The following is a 7,500-nucleotide window of genomic DNA, read 5'->3' on the forward strand; positions in this document are numbered from 1 at the left end:
CACTGTATGGCAGCAGAGTGGCGCAGCGGAAGTGTGCTGGGCCCAAAACCTAGAGGTCGATGGATCGAAACCATCCTCTGCTAGGTGTACGTTGGTTTTTATACCTTGCTTACCATATGGGCCAATTGTCGGCCATAGCCCCTTAAGAGAAAGTGTCATTAGGGCCTTGCTGTAACATAGATAGTAGTGTAACTATTTCAACTAATGTACCCTTCTTAAACTTGAAGGTTGAATACAAACAGAAGCAGAGTGGCGCAGCGGAAGCGTGCTGGGCCCATAACCCAGAGGTCGATGGATCGAAACCATCCTCTGCTAGGCATGAATTCATTTTTGCACCTTGCTTTATCGCATGGGCAAAACGGTTTCCATTGCCCTGTAAGAGAAAGTGTAATAAGGGCCCTGCTGTAACGTACATATTAGGGTAGCTAAGACTACTCCTGGGCCGTTCTTGCAGTTGAAGAGATGGGTGAACTGTGACACCGCACTTAAAAAAAAAAAAAAAAAAAAAAAAAAAAACAGCAAACAGAGAAGCTTCCCCATATTGGAGCATTGGATTTGGTCAAGTCTTAAGCCAATGTGTTGTAGGGCACAAGTAAGCTTTGGGTTAGCAGGAATGGTTGCATGGCCACCTAGCTTTTCATCCTTCCCACCCTTGCCCTGGAATCTTCCAGACTTCAAATTGCTGTCCTTTGCTGTGTGTGTTGCACCAGCATCATCCAGGGGGGCACATGATCTTTCTGAAGTCTTGAATTGAAGTCTGTAAGCAGTATCACCATGTGTCCCACTGCTTACATCTAGCAAAGTAGGCAAATAAGCAAGCTCATTTTTCTCTTGGGTATATTGCAATGGTACATGCTAGGCGAGTTTCAGCATGTAGCGTTGGTGGTATAGTGGTGAGCATAGCTGCCTTCCAAGCAGTTGACCCGGGTTTGATTCCCGGCCAACGCATGTGAGCTTGCTTTTGGCACCCTACAATTCCATGGAAGACAAGACCAAGACAAGATCTCTGAACAGTTAGGACATCCTGCACCTGCTCAGTCTCTGGAGAGGTTCCATTCCGGTGCAGCAGACTCTACGCCAGCTTAAAGTTCTTTCTAAATGGTCAACACTTAATGCAGACACTCTATAATGTTCTAAACAAATAGCTAGCAAGGCACTAAAGCGAGCCTGTCCTTGGGTGGGCTTGAACTGCCTTTCTTTGGCTTGACAGCCGTCGCCAGGCTTTGGGTTCGATCCCCGGCTAATACTTTACTGCTGCTTCTGGGGTACAGAAAACTTCATTTGGTCACAGACACTGCCAGGGATGTCTGTTGTATCACTAAGACATGAACTTGATGCTGCTCACCCTTTTCATGAACGTGAATGAGATTCCAACGTGTCTCAAATGAATCTACATGGCTATCTGGGGTTCTCTTCGGACAACTGTTGAACACAAAAGGAAAGGCCGTCCCTGGGTGGGCTTGAACCACCAACCTTTCGGTTAACAGCCGAACGCGCTAACCGATTGCGCCACAGCGACTGTGCCTGCAGTTGTTGCTAAATGATTTTATGGGGATGTATGTGTGTCTTGTGGAGTGAGGAAGTAAGTCTGCTCCAAGAAGTTTAACGCCACTTTTTCCCACAATGAAGCATTCACTGTATGGCAGCAGAGTGGCGCAGCGGAAGCGTGCTGGGCCCATAACCCAGAGGTCGATGGATCGAAACCATCCTCTGCTAGGTGTACGTTGGTTTTTATACCTTGCTTACCATATGGGCCAATTGTCGGCCATAGCCCCTTAAGAGAAAGTGTCATTAGGGCCTTGCTGTAACATATATAGTAGTGTAACTATTTCAACTAATGTACCCTTCTTAAACTTGAAGGTTGAATACAAACAGAAGCAGAGTGGCACAGCGGAAGCGTGCTGGGCCCATAACCCAGAGGTCGATGGATCGAAACCATCCTCTGCTAGGCATGAATTCATTTTTGCACCTTGCTTTATCGCATGGGCAAAACGGTTTCCATTGCCCTGTAAGAGAAAGTGTAATAAGGGCCCTGCTGTAACGTACATATTAGGGTAGCTAAGACTACTCCTGTGCCGTTCTTGCAGTTGAAGAGATGGGTGAACTGTGACACCGCACTTAAAAAAAAAAAAAAAAAAAAAAAAAAAAACAGCAAACAGAGAAGCTTCCCCATATTGGAGCATTGGATTTGGTCAAGTCTTAAGCCAATGTGTTGTAGGGCACAAGTAAGCTTTGGGTTAGCAGGAATGGTTGCATGGCCACCTAGCTTTTCATCCTTCCCACCCTTGCCCTGGAATCTTCCAGACTTCAAATTGCTGTCCTTTGCTGTGTGTGTTGCACCAGCATCATCCAGGGGGGCACATGATCTTTCTGAAGTCTTGAATTGAAGTCTGTAAGCAGTATCACCATGTGTCCCACTGCTTACATCTAGCAAAGTAGGCAAATAAGCAAGCTCATTTTTCTCTTGGGTATATTGCAATGGTACATGCTAGGCGAGTTTCAGCATGTAGCGTTGGTGGTATAGTGGTGAGCATAGCTGCCTTCCAAGCAGTTGACCCGGGTTTGATTCCCGGCCAACGCATGTGAGCTTGCTTTTGGCACCCTACAATTCCATGGAAGACAAGACCAAGACAAGATCTCTGAACAGTTAGGACATCCTGCACCTGCTCAGTCTCTGGAGAGGTTCCATTCCGGTGCAGCAGACTCTACGCCAGCTTAAAGTTCTTTCTAAATGGTCAACACTTAATGCAGACACTCTATAATGTTCTAAACAAATAGCTAGCAAGGCACTAAAGCGAGCCTGTCCTTGGGTGGGCTTGAACTGCCTTTCTTTGGCTTGACAGCCGTCGCCAGGCTTTGGGTTCGATCCCCGGCTAATACTTTACTGCTGCTTCTGGGGTACAGAAAACTTCATTTGGTCACAGACACTGCCAGGGATGTCTGTTGTATCACTAAGACATGAACTTGATGCTGCTCACCCTTTTCATGAACGTGAATGAGATTCCAACGTGTCTCAAATGAATCTACATGGCTATCTGGGGTTCTCTTCGGACAACTGTTGAACACAAAAGGAAAGGCCGTCCCTGGGTGGGCTTGAACCACCAACCTTTCGGTTAACAGCCGAACGCGCTAACCGATTGCGCCACAGCGACTGTGCCTGCAGTTGTTGCTAAATGATTTTATGGGGATGTATGTGTGTCTTGTGGAGTGAGGAAGTAAGTCTGCTCCAAGAAGTTTAACGCCACTTTTTCCCACAATGAAGCATTCACTGTATGGCAGCAGAGTGGCGCAGCGGAAGCGTGCTGGGCCCATAACCCAGAGGTCGATGGATCGAAACCATCCTCTGCTAGGTGTACGTTGGTTTTTATACCTTGCTTACCATATGGGCCAATTGTCGGCCATAGCCCCTTAAGAGAAAGTGTCATTAGGGCCTTGCTGTAACATATATAGTAGTGTAACTATTTCAACTAATGTACCCTTCTTAAACTTGAAGGTTGAATACAAACAGAAGCAGAGTGGCACAGCGGAAGCGTGCTGGGCCCATAACCCAGAGGTCGATGGATCGAAACCATCCTCTGCTAGGCATGAATTCATTTTTGCGCCTTGCTTTATCGCATGGGCAAAACGGTTTCCATTGCCCTGTAAGAGAAAGTGTAATAAGGGCCCTGCTGTAACGTACATATTAGGGTAGCTAAGACTACTCCTGGGCCGTTCTTGCAGTTGAAGAGATGGGTGAACTGTGACACCGCACTTAAAAAAAAAAAAAAAAAAAAAAAAAAAAAACAGCAAACAGAGGAGCTTCCCCATATTGGAGCATTGGATTTGGTCAAGTCTTAAGCCAATGTGTTGTAGGGCACAAGTAAGCTTTGGGTTAGCAGGAATGGTTGCATGGCCACCTAGCTTTTCATCCTTCCCACCCTTGCCCTGGAATCTTCCAGACTTCAAATTGCTGTCCTTTGCTGTGTGTGTTGCACCAGCATCATCCAGGGGGGCACATGATCTTTCTGAAGTCTTGAATTGAAGTCTGTAAGCAGTATCACCATGTGTCCCACTGCTTACATCTAGCAAAGTAGGCAAATAAGCAAGCTCATTTTTCTCTTGGGTATATTGCAATGGTACATGCTAGGCAAGTTTCAGCATGTAGCGTTGGTGGTATAGTGGTGAGCATAGCTGCCTTCCAAGCAGTTGACCCGGGTTCGATTCCCGGCCAACGCATGTGAGCTTGCTTTTGGCACCCTACAATTCCATGGAAGACAAGACCAAGACAAGATCTCTGAACAGTTAGGACATCCTGCACCTGCTCAGTCTCTGGAGAGGTTCCATTCCGGTGCAGCAGACTCTACGCCAGCTTAAAGTTCTTTCTAAATGGTCAACACTTAATGCAGACACTCTATAATGTTCTAAACAAATAGCTAGCAAGGCACTAAAGCGAGCCTGTCCTTGGGTGGGCTTGAACTGCCTTTCTTTGGCTTGACAGCCGTCGCCAGGCTTTGGGTTCGATCCCCGGCTAATACTTTACTGCTGCTTCTGGGGTACAGAAAACTTCATTTGGTCACAGACACTGCCAGGGATGTCTGTTGTATCACTAAGACATGAACTTGATGCTGCTCACCCTTTTCATGAACGTGAATGAGATTCCAACGTGTCTCAAATGAATCTACATGGCTATCTGGGGTTCTCTTCGGACAACTGTTGAACACAAAAGGAAAGGCCGTCCCTGGGTGGGCTTGAACCACCAACCTTTCGGTTAACAGCCGAACGCGCTAACCAATTGCGCCACAGAGACTGTGCCTGCAGTTGTTGCTAAATGATTTTATGGGGATGTATGTGTGTCTTGTGGAGTGAGGAAGTAAGTCTGCTCCAAGAAGTTTAACGCCACTTTTTCCCACAATGAAGCATTCACTGTATGGCAGCAGAGTGGCGCAGCGGAAGCGTGCTGGGCCCATAACCCAGAGGTCGAAGGATCGAAACCATCCTCTGCTAGGTGTACGTTGGTTTTTATACCTTGCTTACCATATGGGCCAATTGTCGGCCATAGCCCCTTAAGAGAAAGTGTCATTAGGGCCTTGCTGTAACATATATAGTAGTGTAACTATTTCAACTAATGTACCCTTCTTAAACTTGAAGGTTGAATACAAACAGAAGCAGAGTGGCACAGCGGAAGCGTGCTGGGCCCATAACCCAGAGGTCGATGGATCGAAACCATCCTCTGCTAGGCATGAATTCATTTTTGCACCTTGCTTTATCGCATGGGCAAAACGGTTTCCATTGCCCTGTAAGAGAAAGTGTAATAAGGGCCCTGCTGTAACGTACATATTAGGGTAGCTAAGACTACTCCTGTGCCGTTCTTGCAGTTGAAGAGATGGGTGAACTGTGACACCGCACTTAAAAAAAAAAAAAAAAAAAAAAAAAAAACAGCAAACAGAGAAGCTTCCCCATATTGGAGCATTGGATTTGGTCAAGTCTTAAGCCAATGTGTTGTAGGGCACAAGTAAGCTTTGGGTTAGCAGGAATGGTTGCATGGCCACCTAGCTTTTCATCCTTCCCACCCTTGCCCTGGAATCTTCCAGACTTCAAATTGCTGTCCTTTGCTGTGTGTGTTGCACCAGCATCATCCAGGGGGGCACATGATCTTTCTGAAGTCTTGAATTGAAGTCTGTAAGCAGTATCACCATGTGTCCCACTGCTTACATCTAGCAAAGTAGGCAAATAAGCAAGCTCATTTTTCTCTTGGGTATATTGCAATGGTACATGCTAGGCGAGTTTCAGCATGTAGCGTTGGTGGTATAGTGGTGAGCATAGCTGCCTTCCAAGCAGTTGACCCGGGTTCGATTCCCGGCCAACGCATGTGAGCTTGCTTTTGGCACCCTACAATTCCATGGAAGACAAGACCAAGACAAGATCTCTGAACAGTTAGGACATCCTGCACCTGCTCAGTCTCTGGAGAGGTTCCATTCCGGTGCAGCAGACTCTACGCCAGCTTAAAGTTCTTTCTAAATGGTCAACACTTAATGCAGACACTCTATAATGTTCTAAACAAATAGCTAGCAAGGCACTAAAGCGAGCCTGTCCTTGGGTGGGCTTGAACTGCCTTTCTTTGGCTTGACAGCCGTCGCCAGGCTTTGGGTTCGATCCCCGGCTAATACTTTACTGCTGCTTCTGGGGTACAGAAAACTTCATTTGGTCACAGACACTGCCAGGGATGTCTGTTGTATCACTAAGACATGAACTTGATGCTGCTCACCCTTTTCATGAACGTGAATGAGATTCCAACGTGTCTCAAATGAATCTACATGGCTATCTGGGGTTCTCTTCGGACAACTGTTGAACACAAAAGGAAAGGCCGTCCCTGGGTGGGCTTGAACCACCAACCTTTCGGTTAACAGCCGAACGCGCTAACCAATTGCGCCACAGAGACTGTGCCTGCAGTTGTTGCTAAATGATTTTATGGGGATGTATGTGTGTCTTGTGGAGTGAGGAAGTAAGTCTGCTCCAAGAAGTTTAACGCCACTTTTTCCCACAATGAAGCATTCACTGTATGGCAGCAGAGTGGCGCAGCGGAAGCGTGCTGGGCCCATAATCCAGAGGTCGATGGATTGAAACCATCCTCTGCTAGGTGTACGTTGGTTTTTATACCTTGCTTACCATATGGGCCAATTGTCGGCCATAGCCCCTTAAGAGAAAGTGTCATTAGGGCCTTGCTGTAACATATATAGTAGTGTAACTATTTCAACTAATGTACCCTTCTTAAACTTGAAGGTTGAATACAAACAGAAGCAGAGTGGCACAGTGGAAGCGTGCTGGGCCCATAACCCAGAGGTCGATGGATCGAAACCATCCTCTGCTAGGCATGAATTCATTTTTGCACCTTGCTTTATCGCATGGGCAAAACGGTTTCCATTGCCCTGTAAGAGAAAGTGTAATAAGGGCCCTGCTGTAACGTACATATTAGGGTAGCTAAGACTACTCCTGGGCCGTTCTTGCAGTTGAAGAGATGGGTGAACTGTGACACCGCACTTAAAAAAAAAAAAAAAAAAAAAAAAAAAAAAAAACAGCAAACAGAGAAGCTTCCCCATATTGGAGCATTGGATTTGGTCAAGTCTTAAGCCAATGTGTTGTAGGGCACAAGTAAGCTTTGGGTTAGCAGGAATGGTTGCATGGCCACCTAGCTTTTCATCCTTCCCACCCTTGCCCTGGAATCTTCCAGACTTCAAATTGCTGTCCTTTGCTGTGTGTGTTGCACCAGCATCATCCAGGGGGGCACATGATCTTTCTGAAGTCTTGAATTGAAGTCTGTAAGCAGTATCACCATGTGTCCCACTGCTTACATCTAGCAAAGTAGGCAAATAAGCAAGCTCATTTTTCTCTTGGGTATATTGCAATGGTACATGCTAGGCAAGTTTCAGCATGTAGCGTTGGTGGTATAGTGGTGAGCATAGCTGCCTTCCAAGCAGTTGACCCGGGTTCGATTCCCGGCCAACGCGTGTGAGCTTGCTTTTG

The 7,500-nt window shown here is 46.6% G+C and overlaps 9 non-coding genes across 9 annotated transcripts; 5 read left to right on the top strand and 4 right to left on the bottom strand.

Annotated features, from left to right (window-relative positions):
- The first annotated feature begins 876 nt into the window (after nt 1-876).
- TRNAG-UCC (transfer RNA glycine (anticodon UCC)) lies at nt 877-948 on the top strand. The gene has a single exon. It is a non-coding gene; the product is annotated as a tRNA-Gly (tRNA).
- Nucleotides 949-1,445: 497 nt separating this feature from the next.
- TRNAN-GUU (transfer RNA asparagine (anticodon GUU)) lies at nt 1,446-1,519 on the bottom strand. The gene has a single exon. It is a non-coding gene; the product is annotated as a tRNA-Asn (tRNA).
- A 990-nt stretch (nt 1,520-2,509) lies between these two features.
- On the top strand, nt 2,510-2,581 carry TRNAG-UCC (transfer RNA glycine (anticodon UCC)). Its single transcript has one exon. It is a non-coding gene; the product is annotated as a tRNA-Gly (tRNA).
- Nucleotides 2,582-3,078: 497 nt separating this feature from the next.
- On the bottom strand, nt 3,079-3,152 carry TRNAN-GUU (transfer RNA asparagine (anticodon GUU)). Its single transcript has one exon. It is a non-coding gene; the product is annotated as a tRNA-Asn (tRNA).
- Nucleotides 3,153-4,143: 991 nt separating this feature from the next.
- On the top strand, nt 4,144-4,215 carry TRNAG-UCC (transfer RNA glycine (anticodon UCC)). The gene has a single exon. It is a non-coding gene; the product is annotated as a tRNA-Gly (tRNA).
- A 497-nt stretch (nt 4,216-4,712) lies between these two features.
- Nucleotides 4,713-4,786, bottom strand: TRNAN-GUU (transfer RNA asparagine (anticodon GUU)). Its single transcript has one exon. It is a non-coding gene; the product is annotated as a tRNA-Asn (tRNA).
- A 989-nt stretch (nt 4,787-5,775) lies between these two features.
- TRNAG-UCC (transfer RNA glycine (anticodon UCC)) lies at nt 5,776-5,847 on the top strand. The gene has a single exon. It is a non-coding gene; the product is annotated as a tRNA-Gly (tRNA).
- A 497-nt stretch (nt 5,848-6,344) lies between these two features.
- TRNAN-GUU (transfer RNA asparagine (anticodon GUU)) lies at nt 6,345-6,418 on the bottom strand. Its single transcript has one exon. It is a non-coding gene; the product is annotated as a tRNA-Asn (tRNA).
- Nucleotides 6,419-7,412: 994 nt separating this feature from the next.
- TRNAG-UCC (transfer RNA glycine (anticodon UCC)) lies at nt 7,413-7,484 on the top strand. The gene has a single exon. It is a non-coding gene; the product is annotated as a tRNA-Gly (tRNA).
- Nucleotides 7,485-7,500: the final 16 nt, after the last annotated feature.

Source organism: Hyperolius riggenbachi, chromosome 4 (genome assembly GCF_040937935.1).
Source record: "Hyperolius riggenbachi isolate aHypRig1 chromosome 4, aHypRig1.pri, whole genome shotgun sequence".
Taxonomy (NCBI): Eukaryota; Metazoa; Chordata; class Amphibia; order Anura; family Hyperoliidae; genus Hyperolius; species Hyperolius riggenbachi.